Source organism: Pleurodeles waltl, chromosome 3_2 (genome assembly GCF_031143425.1).
Source record: "Pleurodeles waltl isolate 20211129_DDA chromosome 3_2, aPleWal1.hap1.20221129, whole genome shotgun sequence".
Taxonomy (NCBI): Eukaryota; Metazoa; Chordata; class Amphibia; order Caudata; family Salamandridae; genus Pleurodeles; species Pleurodeles waltl.
In genome coordinates, this window is record NC_090441.1 from 141,308,825 (window position 1) to 141,327,729 (window position 18,905).

The window sequence follows — 18,905 nt, forward strand, 5'->3', positions numbered from 1 at the left end:
CACTTTGGTGGCAAATTTAAATGTTATAGTTTACCCTATGTCTAACTCATTGCAAACTACTAGTTCTTTTGTTGTCAGGCTTTGATTTAGGTTGTTGAATTAAACTAATAGCCTTCCATATCAATGAGTCAAACAAGTCGATAGTCTTGTGAGTCACCAGTGTCATAACAGTGATTTTGAGTTTGAATTTATTTTGCATTCTAGAGATTTTTTATATCACTTTCAATAACATTTTTTTTTAAATGTTTTAAATGCAGACTTCTCATGAATTGGAATACAAGGTGTGTAGATTTTGAAATGTTGACTATGAAATGTTCAGTGAGCTCTTTAATACTGTTCTTTTTCCCTTCGTTTTTTGCCCCCTTCTGATTTTTCATTTGATGCCGGACGTATTGACAATTGTAATGTGCTTATGCCTGGCATTCTTGTGTTGCTTTGTGTTTTACTTAATGTCTCCTCACCCAATGTTTATGTTTTTGCATTTGATTGTTGCGTTGATGATTAATGCACCTTTTTTCTTGAAAATCTCTGCCCAGTCTTTTAAATTTTCTTATTTTCCTTTCATTCATCTGCTTCATGCATTTTTCTGCCAGTATGTTTTTCCAACTGACACCCTATGCATGTTTCTGAATTTCTTCCTTAAGTAAATCTTAAGTACATCTATTTCTTGTGTCAATTCTGTTGATATTATTGTCAGTTCTTCGATTATAAGTAATATTTAATGCAAAGAACATTTATTTTATATGGTATGCCAGTGTTCCACAATTTTCAGATTATTTTTACATAGTGTTGGTTTTAGCAAAATCCTTAGGCCACATGCAATGCATTTAGCTTTATTATACTGTATGAATTTGGTTTCAGGAAGTCTCTGGTTGATTTCCCTCTTCATTAAATATTTCAATTTTTTGCAGGTACCTTCCAAAGATTCAGGAGAAGTAGCTAATTGCTTAGATTCCTTAATCAAACTTTATGGGCCTGATTTAAGAAAAGTGGCGCTGCACCCTGTGCTCCGTCACTTTTCTTGCACCCCTTAGTGCCCCCCTAATGCCACCATGTGTGCGCTGTATCTAAGATACATCGCACACTGTGGCCGTAGTAAGAGGGAACAAGTGTCAAAATTTTTGAAGCTAGTTCAGAGCTTTGCAGGATTAGCATCAACATTTTTTATGCTAATCCTACAAAGCCCATTGATGCTCATTGTTAAAAATTGTGTGCCTCATTTCAACGCCTGCTCTGAACATAGGCATAATGTAGCACGCCGGGTTACAAAGTGGCACAATGCATGCATTGTGCCACTTGTTAATTTAGCCCAGCAATTTTCATCTTGGGCCACACTGGCATAAAACAAATGACACCAATGTGGTTCTAGGAGGCGCTAGGGGCTCTTAAATATGCCCCTATAATTAATGGGCTTCCTCTGTTGTATCACCAAATGTTTGAGCTCTGTTGTTTGTTAGTTGCATATTTCTTTAAATGATATTGGTATATGGTGTTTGCAGGATTTGGTCACATTCTGGATTATACAGCTGTGTAAACAGACGCAGCATATGTGTTATGCTGTTTCTTTGTCTTATGGTATATCTAATAACCAATATGAAAAAAAGCTTTTGGGTGCTCATACAGGCAATGCTTTTGAATATATTGAACCTGCACACACCCACATTAGTGACTATTTCTTGATTTTGTAATAATTTCCTCTAACTTTGCCATTTGGATTTTCTTAAATGTCCTTAACTTTATTGTTTGGGTTTCCTTAATTTTGTAAGAGTAATGCTGCAAATGTATCCCTTTAAGAGTAAAGCCACGAATTTAAATAATTTTATTCCCTGACAGTGGGAGGGTGGCCCGAAATGTTTTGGGAATTTACCTTTGATTGATTTATAAATAAATATATAAATTGTGATAAATCATTTGTTAAAACAGTATTTGAAAAGGAACACAAAATGCAAAGATATTTTGAATGAGTAACTAAATCAGACCTAGATTTAATGCTTCATTTGATGGCATGATGAGATAGCAGCCATGATGAAAATATACAGAAAGGATTTGATTTAATGTTAAGAGGTATTAATACTCAAACCAAAGGCATGCAACAAGGGATTGTCACTACCTAAATGCAGGTACATGCAGGATCAATAAATCTAATTGACTGTAAGCCAATTTTTATTTGGTTATTGGACTTGGTTGTGATGAAACTGTAGTAAAAACAATACTCACAACCCCAAGTATATTTGACACACAATCCCACAAGCTCTCTTACAAACAGATAACTGGACAAAACTGTCTGATTTGGCAGCAGATATGGACAGCATTGCATGGTGCTATTTTGAATAAATATTCAAGGATTAATGCAGCACCTCAGCACCTCAATTGTTACTAATGCTCTGTGACTCTTTTTAGAAAATAAAACATTCAACTGACGCAGTAATGAGGACCTGATGATACTGATTATAAATGCAGCAAACAAATGGTTCACTTACTATTGGTAGAAATGGCTCACTTACTATTGGTAGAAATTCATTTCTTGGGGAACAAAATAAGATAGCAGAAGTGAACAAAAACATGAATTAATCCACACAGAACAGGATTTGTTGATGAGTTTGGAGTTTCAATCACTTCATATCTTCATTCCTCAAGACAACACATTAAGGTCAGGAGAGACGTTGCTGTGAGAAGATCAACCATGCTCCTGCACTCCGGTTTAATTTGTTATGAAATAAGCCCATTTAGTCATGAGAGAAAATTTCTTCCAGTTCCAGGAAGATTTATAGGGACTTCAATGGGCAGAACATTTGCCTCTAACAAGAGGAATCTGTACAAGCATCATTTCAAATGCACTCATATCTACTCAATGAAACATTCTTATCACAGCCACTTGAAGCTCTGGAAGCATTATATTGATGTCCGGCTTATCATCTGGACTGGGGCAACAGAAGACATTACTACTTTCTTACAGTAGCTGAATGAAAGAACATCCTTTATCAAATCCACAAAAATCAACAGGTGAATTTAGCACAGAATGGTCATCTGCCTTGGACCTCTTGCTATTTTCAAAGGATGGACTGGTACTATTAGAACTGTACAGGAAACCTATGGCAAGGAACCTGCTATAATATGTTAATTACCATCTGATGCCCTTGTGTGTCAATCTATCAGTGGGGCAGTTCCTCAGGATAAGACATAATTGCTCAGATTTAATGAACTTTGGGAAACATGACTCAACTCCAAGCAAACAAATGACTGAGAGGCACTTTCCCACACACCTGATCCGACAAGCATCAAAACAAACACAGAACAAAAACAAGGATGCCCTATTGGAGGATTATCATTGCCCTCTCAATGAACACCTTTTTTGTGTCAACAGTTATTGCAGTCTCTGCTCTTTAATACAAACATCTGTCCTCAGGACTTGGAGGATATTGAACACAGGATCATGAACTTTGCTTCCCCTTTGTTTGTATTCCTTTGCTGCCCCCACTTGAAGAATTACTTGTTACATGCAAGAATACCAAACAGGAGATCTCGTACTCAAGATACTCTATAGACCATTCCAATAGTAAGAGGGCAAGTTTCCCTTCAGGTCTTGGGCTGCTTGTCACTTTACTAAACACACAGCAGAGCTGGACCACAGATTGAAGACCCCCTGGAAACTGAAACATTTTAGAAATTGTAACAGGAGTGGCTTGATATTTATGGTCACATGTCTCTGCGGACTTCACTATATTGGCCTTTCCATGCAGAAAGTGAGGATCAGGGTCTCAGAACAACACAGTACCATCCAACACAAACCCAACAAAAGGCTGACTCAGAACTATCTTGAATCTGACAATAGAGCCAGTGAAAGCTTCTGGTGTGTGGTTGTTAAGCCCCAATGGTTTTCTGTGGGCCCTGGGGGTCAGGGCGTCTTCCATGATAGAAAGAACCATGGGTTTTTTGGTTGAATACCCACATTAGAGGGCTCAACAATAACATATTGTGGAACATTTGACCTGAAATCTTTGTTGCTGCTTCTTGCCCCTGTATTTCCACTTATCTGTTTCTTTAGGTTATTAATAAGTACCTCAGTAGCCAGACTTCCACACATGCCGACCATTGTCCAACTCCCTAATTGCTGAGGGTTTTCACCCTGGCTTTATAAGTTGGGGTGTTTCATTTGGCTGACCCACACTTTTACCACCTCTTTGATACTTTAATGGAGGTGCTTAAACTTATTATTTGGTTATCCCAAATAAATAAATGCTAGGTTCCTGAAGCCTCTGCAGTGAATATTAGCCTGCAAGACCTTGGCTCATTATTGCTGCTTTAGTGAGGTTTTAACTAATGCTTTCAGTGCCTAGACAATGGCTTGGACCTGGCAGGATAGCTCGGGAAGGAATGAGACTGAGCTTAACAATAGCAGGGTAGTTTAGCAGTATCCTGTAATTTCGCTAACTTGAATGGGACAAGGTGAGCCCAAATTGTACTTTTATCGTTTAGTGATAACTGAAGCAGGAAGGAGGGTGCCTTGTGAATGCAGTCCAGACATTAGCCTTCTGGTTTTAGTTTCAGTGAAGGAGAGAGTTGGACCCAGAACAACATTAGAGTGGTTGATTGGGATGTGATGGTTCAATACCTTAAACACACCCCTAGGTGTGCCACAGGCTTCCTCCAGGGGCAGAAGGATTTTGTTCTGTTGAATTTAACTGAAAGTGGAACAATGTGGGATAGTTTGCAGTGAGGCAAACAGGATGTGATGCAAAAATAGGAAGATTTGCTCTTGGGAACTTTATGGCCATTGGAACAGGGTGTCCAGAAGTTACTTCCACCTACTTGCTTGTGAATTTAACAAAAGTAGCACCTCATCACCAGCTTCTCTGAGTTCTTTCTTCTTTTTTGATCTGTGGTGGAATAGAAGAGGGCAGGACAAGCTGTGTGTGCCCTGTGAGGGGATGTGAAGAGCAGGACCTGCTTCCACTTGTACCCTGGACAAAGGAGATGACTTCAAGGCTCAGTTGTCTGACTTCCTGTGCGGCTTTAGCGACATAGCAAGCTATAAGATACCTTTTCCTGAAGGAACTAGTAGATCAGCTACCACAGGAACTGGACTAGATATTGTGCAAGAGTGCCTGCATTGCATTCAGGATTCTTTGCCCCTGCCTGGACAGAAACAATCCTCACAGGCATGTTACTCTATCGTTGTGTGCTGCAGGATGCAGCACACATAGAAAGTGGAAGTAAACAGGATAAATATAGATATTTCTCCTCGTTATGTCTCTTCTGGGGAGGGGTATCCTTTTGAGCATTCCCAGGTTTACCGTGTTTGATTAATCCTGGAGTGCGTCAAAAACCATGGGAGTTGCATGGGAGCACCCATGTAACACAGTTGGAATGCCCTCCATCTGCAGAGTAATTCAAGGTAGTAATTTGGGTTGTGTTGCATTATTCCAGATTGTTGAATCCATTCAAAGCCACCAAAGCGGCTTTGCATGGCTTCAGAAATCTGACCTAGTGGTTTGAATCATGCATGCACCATGTTGTGTGGTGCAAGCATGAACCAAAGCTCTTATAAATATGCTCCAAATTCTGAAGATGAACATCTTGACCAGGCAAAGGGGTGAAAAGTGGCTGCCTGACAAGAGGACTTCAACTGCAAATATACTTGAACTTACCCCACTCTGAGCATTTCTAGCCTAAACTAGTGCCTGAGCAGGACCTGGTCCAGTGGTTATCTAATTTAAGAAAACGTTTTGGAATACAGCCTGCTAACTTGCTTCACTGAAGAATTTCAATACCTATAAAAAAGACAAGGTGAGAGGTTAAAAACTTTGACCAGGACAACAGCCTTGGTGTATCGGTCCTGCTTTCCATCGTGATTGGCCTGAAGTTAGACCTAGGTTCTGGTTAACCATTAACAGTGATTTCTGGTTTGCACTTTACTTCTTCTTGACACTTTTGCCTTAAAACTTTCAAAATTTATATTTCTGGTTCCCTTTAATATTTTTTCTTGTTTAATGTATATTTTCTTGCTAAATGTTCTTAATTTTTAAAAGTTGGTTGTATGGTTTTTATTCAGTGATATTTTGACTTCTTGACTGCTTTCGTGTTCCCAAATACTTTGCACATTTTGAGTATTTCATAAATACATTACACATTGCTACTAAGTTAAGCCTGTTTTCGTCCTTTGCCATTGCTACCAGGGGTTTAGCTCAAGTTTAAATTATTGAAACTGTGTGTTTGCCCTCACAGAATTTGATACTTAATATTTTGATAGGACGATCCTCCCGAACAAATAACCCATTTCTTAAAAGGTAGTTTGTGTATTGGTTTTCTGCTTGCACTTTCATCTTGTTTCCCTATAGTTTATTGTATGATGTCTACAGTGTCCTCCTAGTTTTGACTTTGGCAGGAATCATCCAGTTTATCTCCAGTGCCTCAGTCTTAGTCTATTTCAACCTGCACTAGTCCTCATCTTCTGTACTAAGCTTCTACTTTTAGGTTTTCAGGTATTCTCTTGTTTGTTCTAAACCCCTCATCCACATTCCCTCGTAACTGCAATCAGCTCTCCTTGTTAGTTAGTTTAGTCAATTATGCCATTTATTTCTATGTAGTTTACTTTATGTTTAGGATAGAGCTAGGTGACATCCACATTACTGTCCTGCGTGTGTTCATTTTCTAGTACCAAAATATTATGGACCCTTGTGGGTGCTATGCAGTTTCCACACACACCCTTTTGTTTCCACACAGGAATATTTAGAAGAACGTGTCAGGTTTTGCAAGGGAACATGAGGCTAGATAAGCATATCACATATGCTTGTTTACCCTTACCTTCACCATCACATTCTGTTAACATGACTATGACTTGACACATGAGGTGAATTGACTCTTGCTATGGGTGCCACAGTTTTGAGTAATCAAAAAAGCGGTACACTGAACAATGAGAATCTCTCCTGGCAATGTGCAAGCATATGTTGAGAAATAACTTCCTATAACATAACATTGTGTCTAAGTAGTTATGCCAACACATGTCTTTGGGGTGAGTGACCCTTAGCTAAAAAAAACTAAATATATCTCCATTATTTTCTCAGTAATAGAAGGCAGCAGCAAGAAGATTTATTTTGAAAGCCTATAGATAATTTGGGGACCTAACCTTTTCATCCTTTATCTATTAATGGTATGGCCATGACACTAACAAACGAGGCACTAGTGGCTTTCCAACAACAATAGGCTCTTTGTTTAAATGTTTGGTTTGAAAATCAAATTAACCAGCTACGTTGTGATCACATTGATTTAAAGACGCAATGTCCGGGAGAGGAGTCAAGAAAGAAGCAAGGGCCATTATCCAGAGACCTCAAGAGAAATATGAACAGGGTTAAAGGGGGTCTTGATGGACAGAGTAATGATGATCCAGATGCTGAGCGCATAGATGGAGCATGCTAGTTGCCTTGCTTTTTCTTTTTTACCCTGTCTTCCGTCTTTCGGTGTCCTGGGTGCAGATATGCTGCGAACCACCAGAGGCAATGAACCTGTCAACTAGACAGTCAGGGCTGCTGGCTGCAATACCTTGTAAATGCAGCTATGTTTGGAGATAGCCCAGGGTGGCAATTGGATCCACTGGAGTTCCATCAGGAAGGGGGTGATCTGGTTGTATATGTTCAGGCCACTGAAGAAAAATGCTCCTGAAGGTAGGATGCCTTTAAGGGGGAGGTGGAGGACAGATGGGGCAATATAGGAAGGCATTGCTGCCACCCTTATGCAAATGTACAAGGGTTTGAACAATGGTGCTGAAGTTGCTTTTTCAGAGGAAATATTTCACATTCATTTCAAGGGTCTCAACATTAGGACAATATTGAGGACTAAAGACATTATAATTTATGTTATTGAGCCAGATTGATGCTAGTTGTTCTTACCAAATAAAAAAAATTAGTAAGGCTCAGTGGGGATGAGCTTCAGGTAGGTGCTGGAAATCCAGGTTGGAAGAGGTGCAGACAATATTTGAGGCATTGGACGTCTATCATTTTTGGGATGTTAGGAAGAGTTGTTGGACTAGTTGCTGTTTTTTCAGATCCCTTAGAAGCAGTGTTCATGTGAACTGAACCATCAATTTACTATAAATTGGGCAGAACTGTGTCAAAATCTAGAGTGCTGTGTTCTATGATTGCAAAACAACATGCAACACCATTTTTACAAACATTTGCACAACTTCATTGGCCACTGATGTCATAAATTGCAGTTTTTTAGGATGCTAATGTTGTGCCGTATTACAAAGAAGAGCCACTGGTATCTTGAATAACATTTGTTGCTTCATTGGCCACACTAAGGGGCTTATTTACAAGCCCCTTGTGCCACTGTAGCATCATTTTATTTGACGCGACGGACTAGTGTTAACATTTTTGATGCTAGTCCAGCAAAGCTCCACAACTGCATCAAAACGTTTGATGCCATTGTGCTAACAAGTGCCATGGTGCATTGTATTATAAATACATCGCTACCATTGTGTTGTTGGGGGGTGCAGAGGGCGGCACAAGGAAACTGGCACATCGGAGCCTATGTGCCAGTTCCTAGCAGATGAGGACCTAATTTCTTGCAAAGCTAGTTCATGCTATATAAATAGTCCTGACATTATCTGAATCCTAGTTGTAGTTGTGCCTCCTTTGCATACATCGTTGTGAATTAGAAATTCAAGACAAAAAGCATTTTTTTCACTACACTCATGTAACATTTGTTGCTTTTACACTTGAAAGTTGATCACGACTGCCATTTGCAACACTAAACACCACTGTGGAGTATTTTTAATAAGAATTTATGCCATGTTTACGTCACAAAACTGATACAAATTGTGCAAAATCTTTTTTACCTATTTATTTCAGGAGCAAACCTGGAAAGCACTGCTTTGAGTTACTTAGTGCCAAGAGGGCATTAAATGGGTGGCACATGGGCACTCCCATACAACCACATATCCCTTTTGATGCAAAACCCTATCTACAAACAATAGCAGACAAAGTTTTGAGCCAAAAGTTACTCCATGTAAAAGCAGGGTTTTAAAAGAGAAAAGTTTTAATTTCTCCTTTCTTTTCCAACTTTGCAAGCTTTCTGCACTGTGCAGTAAATATAAAGCGTAGAAAAAGTTTTAAAGTGTGTATACGCATAGGGGCAGATTTAAAAGGACCTTGCACCATAAAATCGGCACATTACCGTAATTTTTATATGCTAATGTAGCGATAATATGGCAAAAATATTGCACCAGATTTACAAAGTCGCACAATGCATGCACTGTGCCACTTTCTAACCCCTTGCGCCACATTACGGCTGCACCAGGCATAATGTATGCAAGGGAGGCGTTCCTGCATTAGGGGGGCCGAGAAAATTGAGCAAAGAAATCTAAAAGTTTCCTTGAGCCACTTTCTGTGGCATTTTTAACACCCGCTCAAAGCAGGCGTTAACAGGGGGCATGCACTTATTTATAATGGGCCCCTATGTACTGTTATGGGTTAGTGCCAAAATGCTTGCACTAACCCTGAACAGTACATCAATACTGTCAAAAATGCTGACGCTATTGCCCCCTACACTGCACCATGGTGCACCATATTTTAAATACGGTGCACACATGGTGGCAGTAGGAGCACACTAAGGGGAACAGGAAAAGTAGTGCAGCACTGGGTGTACCACCACTTTTCTTAAATCTGCCCCATTGTATATTATGTGGTGCACACTACAAGTACTCAGTGCTAGAATGAAAGGGGATCGCTCAGGATCCCAGTTCCAGCAGCTATTTCTGGACTATTTCTGGACTGCTAGACCCAGGTAAATATGCTCAATTTGTCCTGGCGTCATTTTTCAACACCAGGACACAATTCAGCAGCTCCAGCACATTGTCTGCATTCTGTTCAGTGCCACAACGTGTAGACAGGGAGGGGGCTTTCTTATTTTCACTTGCTGCCAGGGACAGACAAATGCCTGATTTAAAGAGCCTTCAGCCTTTCTTTTGTTTAAGTATCATCCTAGCTGTGAGCCATCTGGAGCCTAACACGTAGATGGCAATGCAATGGATGGAAGCAAAAGCACATAGCTTATCAATTTTAAAGTACTTTAGAGACAATGTGACTTGGAACTTTGTTGAACTCTCTATGTAAAAGAAATATATGCACTGTAAGAAGGCAATATATATCTGTGTGTATGAGTAACACCAACAAATTATTTTTTTTCATTTTGGGCCCTATCATGAGTTTGGCATTCAGAGGACTGCCAAACCCATGGTGGCGGTTGGACCGCTGCACTCCTGGCAGTCCAACTGCCAGATTATAACCCTGGCGGTCAGACTTCCAGGGGACTGACACCACTGCGGGATCTCAGCGGGTGGCAGTGGTCGGAGTTGTGGTCAGCCATGGCCTTGCTGAGTTCAGTGCCACCTTGCTGATCACAAGTCCTCTTTCAATCAGGCTGTTGGAAAACCAGTGCTGAGGGCCCCAACGGAGCCCCTGCCAGCACCCCCGGAATGCACACTGTCTGCAATGCAGTGGTTTTAACTTTAGAAACCACTGTATGAGCTTTCATTCCACCAGCGGAGCTGCAAGTTTTAATTTATCAGTAATTCTGCTTTACTAAAATTCCTCTGATTCCGCCAGTGGAATTGAAAACTGCGCCCAGGACCAGAGCTCAAACCAACTATGCGTAGCACACTAATATCTCTGAATATTAAAGTAGTGAAGTATGGTGCAGTTTCCTAGCTGTGTCTATATTTTACTTGTACAGTCTACTTTCTCTTTGCAGCATTGTAACTGGATAACAATTCCACACAGTAAATATTTCAACCTGATTCCATGAGTGAATTAAAACTGCATGCTGTGTGGGTTTGTTTTAACACATTTGTATTAGCAGTTCTAATGCTATGGTTTGAAGTAAGCAATAAACTTACACCTATGAGTGTAACAGTTTGAGTGCAACCACACTTAAATGTTACATTGTACTTTACAAACCCATGCACACATATATATTTTTCCAGGCTGATCTCCAGTTACAGCTTCGTATAGAGTGAATCCCCTCACAACTAGGGAGGCTCTGACCTGAAGTAACCACAACAGAAGTAGAAAGAGTTGTGAACTATCTGCTATTGGCTGTCATTGGTGTTTGTACACTTAATATAGAATGTACAATATCGATGGAACAGAATATAAAAAAAAATATTGATAAGTACGTAAGCATAGATTTTCTTTATCTAACTCCACAGATATGTACCTACAAGGTACTTCAAAGTCCGTAGATGTGAAGTTAGAAATAGTAAATCTATATTTTACTATTGCACTTACCTTTCAATATTTTTGCCCTTGATTTTCTGTCCTTGATATCTCAATATTTTTGATGTCAGTATTCAGTAAAATCGATGCTGTCATCGGTCCAACTGAAAGTGTTCATAGGTAAGACAAAATGCTTACAGGGTCTCCTTCACCTTGCACAACAAAATTTGCAGTTCCACTCTTAACCATTACCCTCCACTAAATGCCAATGTGTCAGGAAGTCTAATCAGAAGCCAGACGTTTAGAAGTGAATTTCTATTTCAGAAGTGCCCTATCATCACCCCCCTAACCCCATTGTATGGATCTTCAATCCTCAAGGCACAGAAATGAAGGTACTACACTTCCCCTGCCTGAGGAAGTCATGGTCATGCTCGATCTTGTGCCATGTAAAACCAGAGGCAATCAAAATGGAATTCCACTTAGATTTGTAGTTATTGCTGTGAGCCAAACTTAAGGACGGGCATGAGAAGATATTTGTTCCAGCATTTACAGAATCTCCTTTTCAATGTTTGTATTTACCATACCTTTTCTCACTTTGCTATAAGGTTAGTATTTCCTTTGAGTACCAAATAAAGCTAATAATATGTCCCTATGTAAATGTCCAGCCATTACTTTCTGCTTCTAACCTTGGAGATGATCAGCTGATCTTGCTGGACAGGTGGTTTAGCAGTATCCTAACAGCGACGGACTGTTTGCTTGGTTTTAGTGGCTATCACAAATACCTAATATATCATTATCTTCACAGGCAAATGTTTCTTTCTATAGTATTACATCCACAAAGTGCATGCTATATCAAAAAATCATCCTCTATATTCCTTAAATATGGCATGAAATTCTGACCTTTACATAACAACTCTGATTGTCACCTCTCGTTGTTTAATTTCAAATGGTCCTTTCCTCCACTTCCATCCTCTGTATACCTCTCTCTGAGCACAATCCAGTATGTTAAGCCACATGCATGTTGTCTTAATGTCATTATTAAATTTCTGCAAATTACAGCAAACTCATTAACAAGATTACATCCTGTCGTCCTCTGAAATTCTTACCCTTGCAACCTTACAATACATAGGGGGTCATTCTGACCCTGGCGGCCGGTGACCGCCAGGGTCATCGACCACGGGAGCACCGCCAACAGGCTGGCGGTGCTCCCAAGGGCATTCTGACCGCGGCGGTTCAGCCGCGGTCAGAAAGGGTAAACCGGCGGTCTCCCGCCGGTTTACCGCTGCCCCATTGAATCCTCCATGGCCACCGCCATGGGGATTCAGACACCCCCTACCGCCATCCTGTTCATGGCGGGAAACCCGCCATGAACAGGATGGCGGTAGGGGGTGCCGCGGGGCCCCTGGGGGCCCCTGCAGTGCCCATGCCAATGGCATGGGCACTGCAGGGGCCCCCGTAAGAGGGCCCCACAAAGTATTTCAGTGTCTGCTTTGCAGACACTGAAATACGCGACGGGTGCAACTGCACCCGTCGCACCCCTGCAACTACGCCGGCTCAATTCTGAGCCGGCGTCCTCGTTGCAGGGGCATTTCCGCTGGGCCGGCGGGCGCTCTTTTGGAGAGCGCCCGCCGGCCCAGCGGAAATGTTTGAATGGCCGCTGCGGTCTTTTGACCGCGGTGCAGTCATTTGTTGGCGGTACCTTGGCGGACGGCCTCCGCCGTCCGCCAAGGTCTGAATGACCCCCATAATCTCATCTAGCTCACCATTAACCCCACTACCATTTGCAGAGTGCACATACTCCTCCACTAATGATCATATGTAAATCCTATTAAGTTAATTTACCTCAAAGAAACTCAAGTGAATGCATGGAAATGATTTGCTTATGCTCACAAAACTTATGCTCACAACCAACTTCTCCACCCTCAAAGCCATCATTCGCACCCATCACCAACTCATACGCACTGCCAAAAGAGACCACTACAAGACACGCCTAGACAACAACTCTCAAAAAAGCAAAGAACTCTTCACCATCATTAATGAACTAGCCAAACCCAAAGCCAGCAATATAGACCCTTCACACACAGCCCTTATGTGACACCCTCTCCAACCACTTCCACCACAAAACCCTGGACATCCACAACAGCTTCATACCACACACACCCACCACACACACCCCTCACTCACCCAACTCAACCCCCACTCATGATCCACCCACCACACTCTCCACCTGGGCCCCCACCACACACGAAGAAACTGAAAAAAACATGAACTCCATCCGCTCTAGATCCCCCTCCGACCCCTGCCCACATCACATCTACAACAAAGCCAGCCCAACCATCGCCCCCATACTCCGTGACATAATCAACTCCTCCTTCGCCGCCACCTACCCAGACCCCTGGAAGCATGCGTAAATCACCGCTCTCCTAAAAAAAAACAAAGCCGACCCAGAGATCCTCTCCAACTATCGCCCCATCTCACTCCTCCCCTTCCCCACCAAGGTCGCCGAGAAACTAGTCAACACCCGCCTATCCCACTACCTCGAAGAAAACAACACTCTTGACCCCTCACAATCTGGGTTCCGCAAGAACCACAGCACGGAAACCGCCCTCATCGCATGCACCGACGACATTAGGACGAAAGTCGACAAAGGCAAGACCGTCGCGCTCATCCTTCTGGACCTCTCCACAGCCTTTGACACTGTCTGCCACCACACACTCCACACACGCCTCCACAACATAGGAATTCACCACAAAGCCTCAGACTGTCTCACCTTCTTCCTCACTGACCGGACCCAGAGAGTCCGCCTCCCACCTTTCCACTCCACCACCACCAGGATCATCTGCGGAGTCCCCCAAGGGTCCTCTCTCAGCCCCACACTCTTCAACATTTACAAGATCTCCCTAGCCAACATCCTCCGATCACACGGAATCACTATCCTCTCCTACGCAGATGACACCCAACTCATCCTCTCCCTCTCCCGCAACCGCACCACTGCCAAAACCAATCTACACGCAGCTCTCCTCGACACCGCCAACTGGATGACAACTAACCACCTCAAGCTTAACTCCAACAAAACCGAGATCATCATCTTTGGCCCCAACAAAACCATATGGGACGACTCCTGGTGGCCCACCGCCCTAGGACCGGCACCCACCCCCGCAAACCATGTACGCAACCTCGGCATCATCCTGGACCCCTCCCGCTCCATGACACAGCAGATCAATGCTCTTACCTCCTCCTGCTTCCTCACACTCTGCACTCTAAAAAAATCCTTCAAATGGATTCCCCCAGAAACCAGGAAGACAGTCACCCATGCACTCATCAGCAGCAGACTAGACTACGGTAACGCCCTCTACGCCGACACCACACACAAACTCACACGCAAACTCCAGAGAATCCAGAACACAGGCACGCGCCTCATCCTTGGCCTCCCCCACCACGAACTAATCTCACCACACCTAAAAACCCTTCACTGGCTCCCCATAAACAAGAGAATCACATTCAAGATCCTCATTCACACACACAAATCCCTCCACAACACCGGCCCGACATACCTCAACGAAAGAGTGAACTTTCACACTCCCACCTGCAACCTCTGATCAGCCAACTTCGCCCTAGCCGCAGTCCCCCGCATCCAATGCACCACCACAGGAGGCAGGTCCTTCTCCTACCTCGCCCCCAAAACCTGGAACTCCCTCCCCACCCACCTCTGCAAAACCAAAGACCTCCTGCTCTCCAGAAAAAAACTCAAAACATGGCTGTTCGAACAGTGGCCCTCCTGCCCCCCCCCCCCACCAAGCGCCTTGAGACCCTCACGGGTGAGCAGCGCGATATATAATTTTTTTTTGATTGATTGATTGACTAATACCATTAGCCAACATTAACCAAAAACACTGGACCACCCATTATCCTTGGGTTGCCTCCTGTCATAAATCACTGCAATGCCTTAGTAGGGGTAGTAGGTGCTATATAAATGAAACTTCTATGGTGAATCCATTTCAGTTTCCCACTTGTGCACAGGAGCTAGCTTGGCCTTTCGCCTGCAGGCCTGTTGCCCCCGTCACCTAGTGACCATCTACCCACTTAGTACGCTCTGTTCTATTTAATTTATTTTATTATTTCTTTTAGCTTGCTGCCATTGCTTACATTTTATAAGAAATGTTTTGATTTTTATTATCAGTGCCATTATGCGAAGGCTTCATTATTGATGTTACTATCAGTGATAAACGTAGGTATTGTCATCATATCCGTTTCTCACTTACAGGTGACAGGAACACCATGCACACTTTGGGATTGTTTATGCAATTGACGACATAAGTCTGTCACATTATCAGTTGTATAGGAACATACCTGTGTCAGGGATCCTACATGATCAGTATAAATACACCTCACATGAGCAAGGTCATTAGAATTAGAGGGGTTCCTTCCAGAGGCCATCTACGCTGCACTTCACCTTGCTGCAGAACCCTGCCTTTGTGTCACCACGGAGTCTGACATAGAAACCTCATTCCAAGGTAATGAAAGTTGGGGGGGGCATTGTACTGGCCGAACAGTGTTTTACACACTTAGCTCTTGTTAGGGTGGGGATTATGGCCCTCATTACAACCCTAGCAGTTGCTGATAAAGTGGCGGTATTACCGCTAACAGGCCAGCGGTAATAACTGCAAAATTATGACCGCGGCGGAAACTGCTCAGACAGACAGCCACTTTAACACACCGACCGCCAGGGCAGAATCAACAGGCATTACAGCAGTAAACGCCTACTGCCAGACAGAAGACAATATTACGCCCACTGCATTATGAAACACCAATCCACCACCTTTTCGGGGGCAGTACCAACAACATCAAAATCCTGGCAGAAACAGAACTCAGAAGTCAAAGGACTCACCTGTGGAGACTCAAGGAAGAAACACGATGCCATGGAGCCTGAGTTGCATGTTTTCCCCATGCTCTTCTATGTCCTGCTCCACTACAAACACCAACGATGGCGAAGATGACCACGGTGAGTATTGCTGCCGAGCACACAGGGAAGGGGGGAGGAAAAAGAGAGTGACACACGCAACACCCCCACCCCCAACACCATACACACAAGCAGATGCAGTAACATAACATATTCATCCCGTACCCCTCAAGAATAATGCAAGGACAACTGCAATAGAATAAAAAGAGTGTAATAAGATAAATATAGTAGTAATACGTGCATCCAAATCAAAAGGTATATACATATTCACAAATCAAGGGACACTGCCAAGTCCTCAATGTTCGTGGGCCACAGGGCCACATCACAAAGTCCAAGGCCCAACCTCACTACTGCAACAACACAGAGAGAACACTGCAGGGGCATCAGGTTGAAAATAGCCAGGCACCTCAGAGAGACGGGGAATGGGGGGGCACCTCAGCCGGAAGATGGTACAACGCCACTGGTCCTGGAGGGCGCAACATGCCCATTGCTTTGTTCTGGGAAGTGCAAGGCCATAGTCTCTCAAATGGGTGACTTGCCCACATGCTCTGGAGGGAGCAACATGCCCTGTGCTCTGTCCTGCGGAGTGCAAGGCCACAGTCTCTCAAGTGGATGACTTGCCCACTGGCTCTGGAGGGGGCATCGTGCCCAGTGAGCTTCATCCTGGGGAGGATGGGGTGAGTGGAGGGCATCTCTGCTGGTTCTAGAGGGGGAATCGTGCCCTGTGATCTTCATCCTGGGGAGCATGGGGTGAGTGGGTGGCATCTCCGCTGGTAGTGGAGGGGTCATCGTGCCCTGTGATCTTCATCCTGGGGAGGATGGGGTGAGTGGATGGCTTCTCCACTGGTTCCGGAGGGGGCATCATGCCAAGTGATCTTCATCCTGGGGAGGATGGGGTGAGTGGATGGCATCTCCACTGGTTATGGAGAGGCCATCGTGCCCGGTGATCTTCATCCTGGGGAGGATGGGGTGAGTGGATGGCATCTCCACTGGTTCCGGAGGAGCCATCGTTCCCTGTGATCCTCATCCTGGGAAGGATGGTGTGAGTGGATGGCTTCTCCACTGGTTCCGGAGGGGGCATCATGCCAAGTGATCTTCATCCTGGGGAGGATGGGGTGAGTGGATGGCTTCTACACTGGTTATGGAGGGGCCATCGTGCCCGGTGATCTTCATCCTGGGGAGGATGGGGTGAGTGGATGGCATCTCCACTGGTTCCAGAGGAGCCATTGTGCCCTGTGATCTTCATCCTGGTGAGGATGGGGTAAGAGGGTAGCATCTCCGCTGGTTCTGGAGGGGGCATCGTGCCCTGTGATTTTCATCCTGGGGAGGATGGGGTGAGTGGATGGCTTTGTAGTGTAGCCATTTTTAATGTAGCTTTCTGCGCGTTTGCTTAAAGTGTTAGGCCTCTGTGCACTTTGCCCTAGATGCATTTTATTTAGCCTTGCACTGTTATTTTACAATAACCAGTTTCACGGTCTTGTTTTATTTTCTTCTATCACACTGTTTAGCTTACTTCAGCACTGAATTAATCAAACAATACATTCTTGCTCGCTCTGTGCTTCAGTCAAAGATACAGTCTGGTACATTGCTGATAGACGTGGTAGAAGTTTAGTCTTTAGGGTTTGTAGAAAGTACACATTCTTACGTAGGGACGTTTCTTAGAACACCGGCGTGTTAGTTATAAAAACCCTTCCCAGTCCTGGTACACGTAAGAGGGAGATTCCGACCAGGAGCCCACAACTAGATGCTGACTGCCCTGTTGCAGATGCTGATCCCGATCACAGGCCTTTGCTCAGGTATGAGGGTCGATGTCCTCCCGGGGGAACCTGAAAGGCAGGCTTAGAGCTTCACATGCTGTGCTCAAAATATAACTTAGAGAAAGAACGTGATCTAGTTGCACTATGATAGCATTATTCTTATGTTTCACTCTCCTCATTACTATTTCAATCCTACTGTGTTGTATGGTTCTGGTTATTGCGGCTCACGCCTTGTTATCTAAAATGCAGTCGTTTTATTAAACCAATCTTTAAAACTCAAACTGCCTTTGTCATTTATATATGAGACCACACTGTGTATGAGAGAACTGGTTGTGACCTGAGTGACCACGACTTCCCTGGGAAGCACTAAGATGCCATGCGCTCGGCTGCCCAATTGTCTCTTCCTTTTGGGAGAGATAAGGCACTGCTAGTTAGCCGGAGCTCAGCCCGGATTTGGGGTGACAAGGGTCCTTCGCTGTGGGTCAATCTTAGTCCCCCACACTGTGAACGATCTTGCTGCCCAAAAATCCAGTAGTCTCATTAGGATAATGAGAGCCAATGCGACAGCTGCAGCTTGGGCCGGATCCTTGCCCTTCCTTCCTGCGCTGGGGATGGCTCCTTGCCCTTCCTTCCTGCAGCTGGGCCTGGCTCCTTGCCCTTCCTTGAAGCACCTGGGGCAGGCACCCTTTCTGTGTGGCTGGCTGGTGGCAGGGATCCTTTCCCACCTGGAGTTGCTGGGGACATTACTGTGCCCGTGGACTGGGTGGCTGAGGTGATTGCCTGGGTTTTGACCACCCTGGCCTGACGTGAGGGATGGGGGAGGGCTAGGGAAGAGGTCAATGGTGTTGAGGAAAAGATTCTTAGGGACATTGGGGATGGAAGAGGGAGATGGTTTGGGACTGGAGGAAGAGGGAGTGGTGGTAGGAGGTGTCAGTCTGCTGTGTTTGGGTGCAGGTGCATGGGATGGATGCTGTTGTG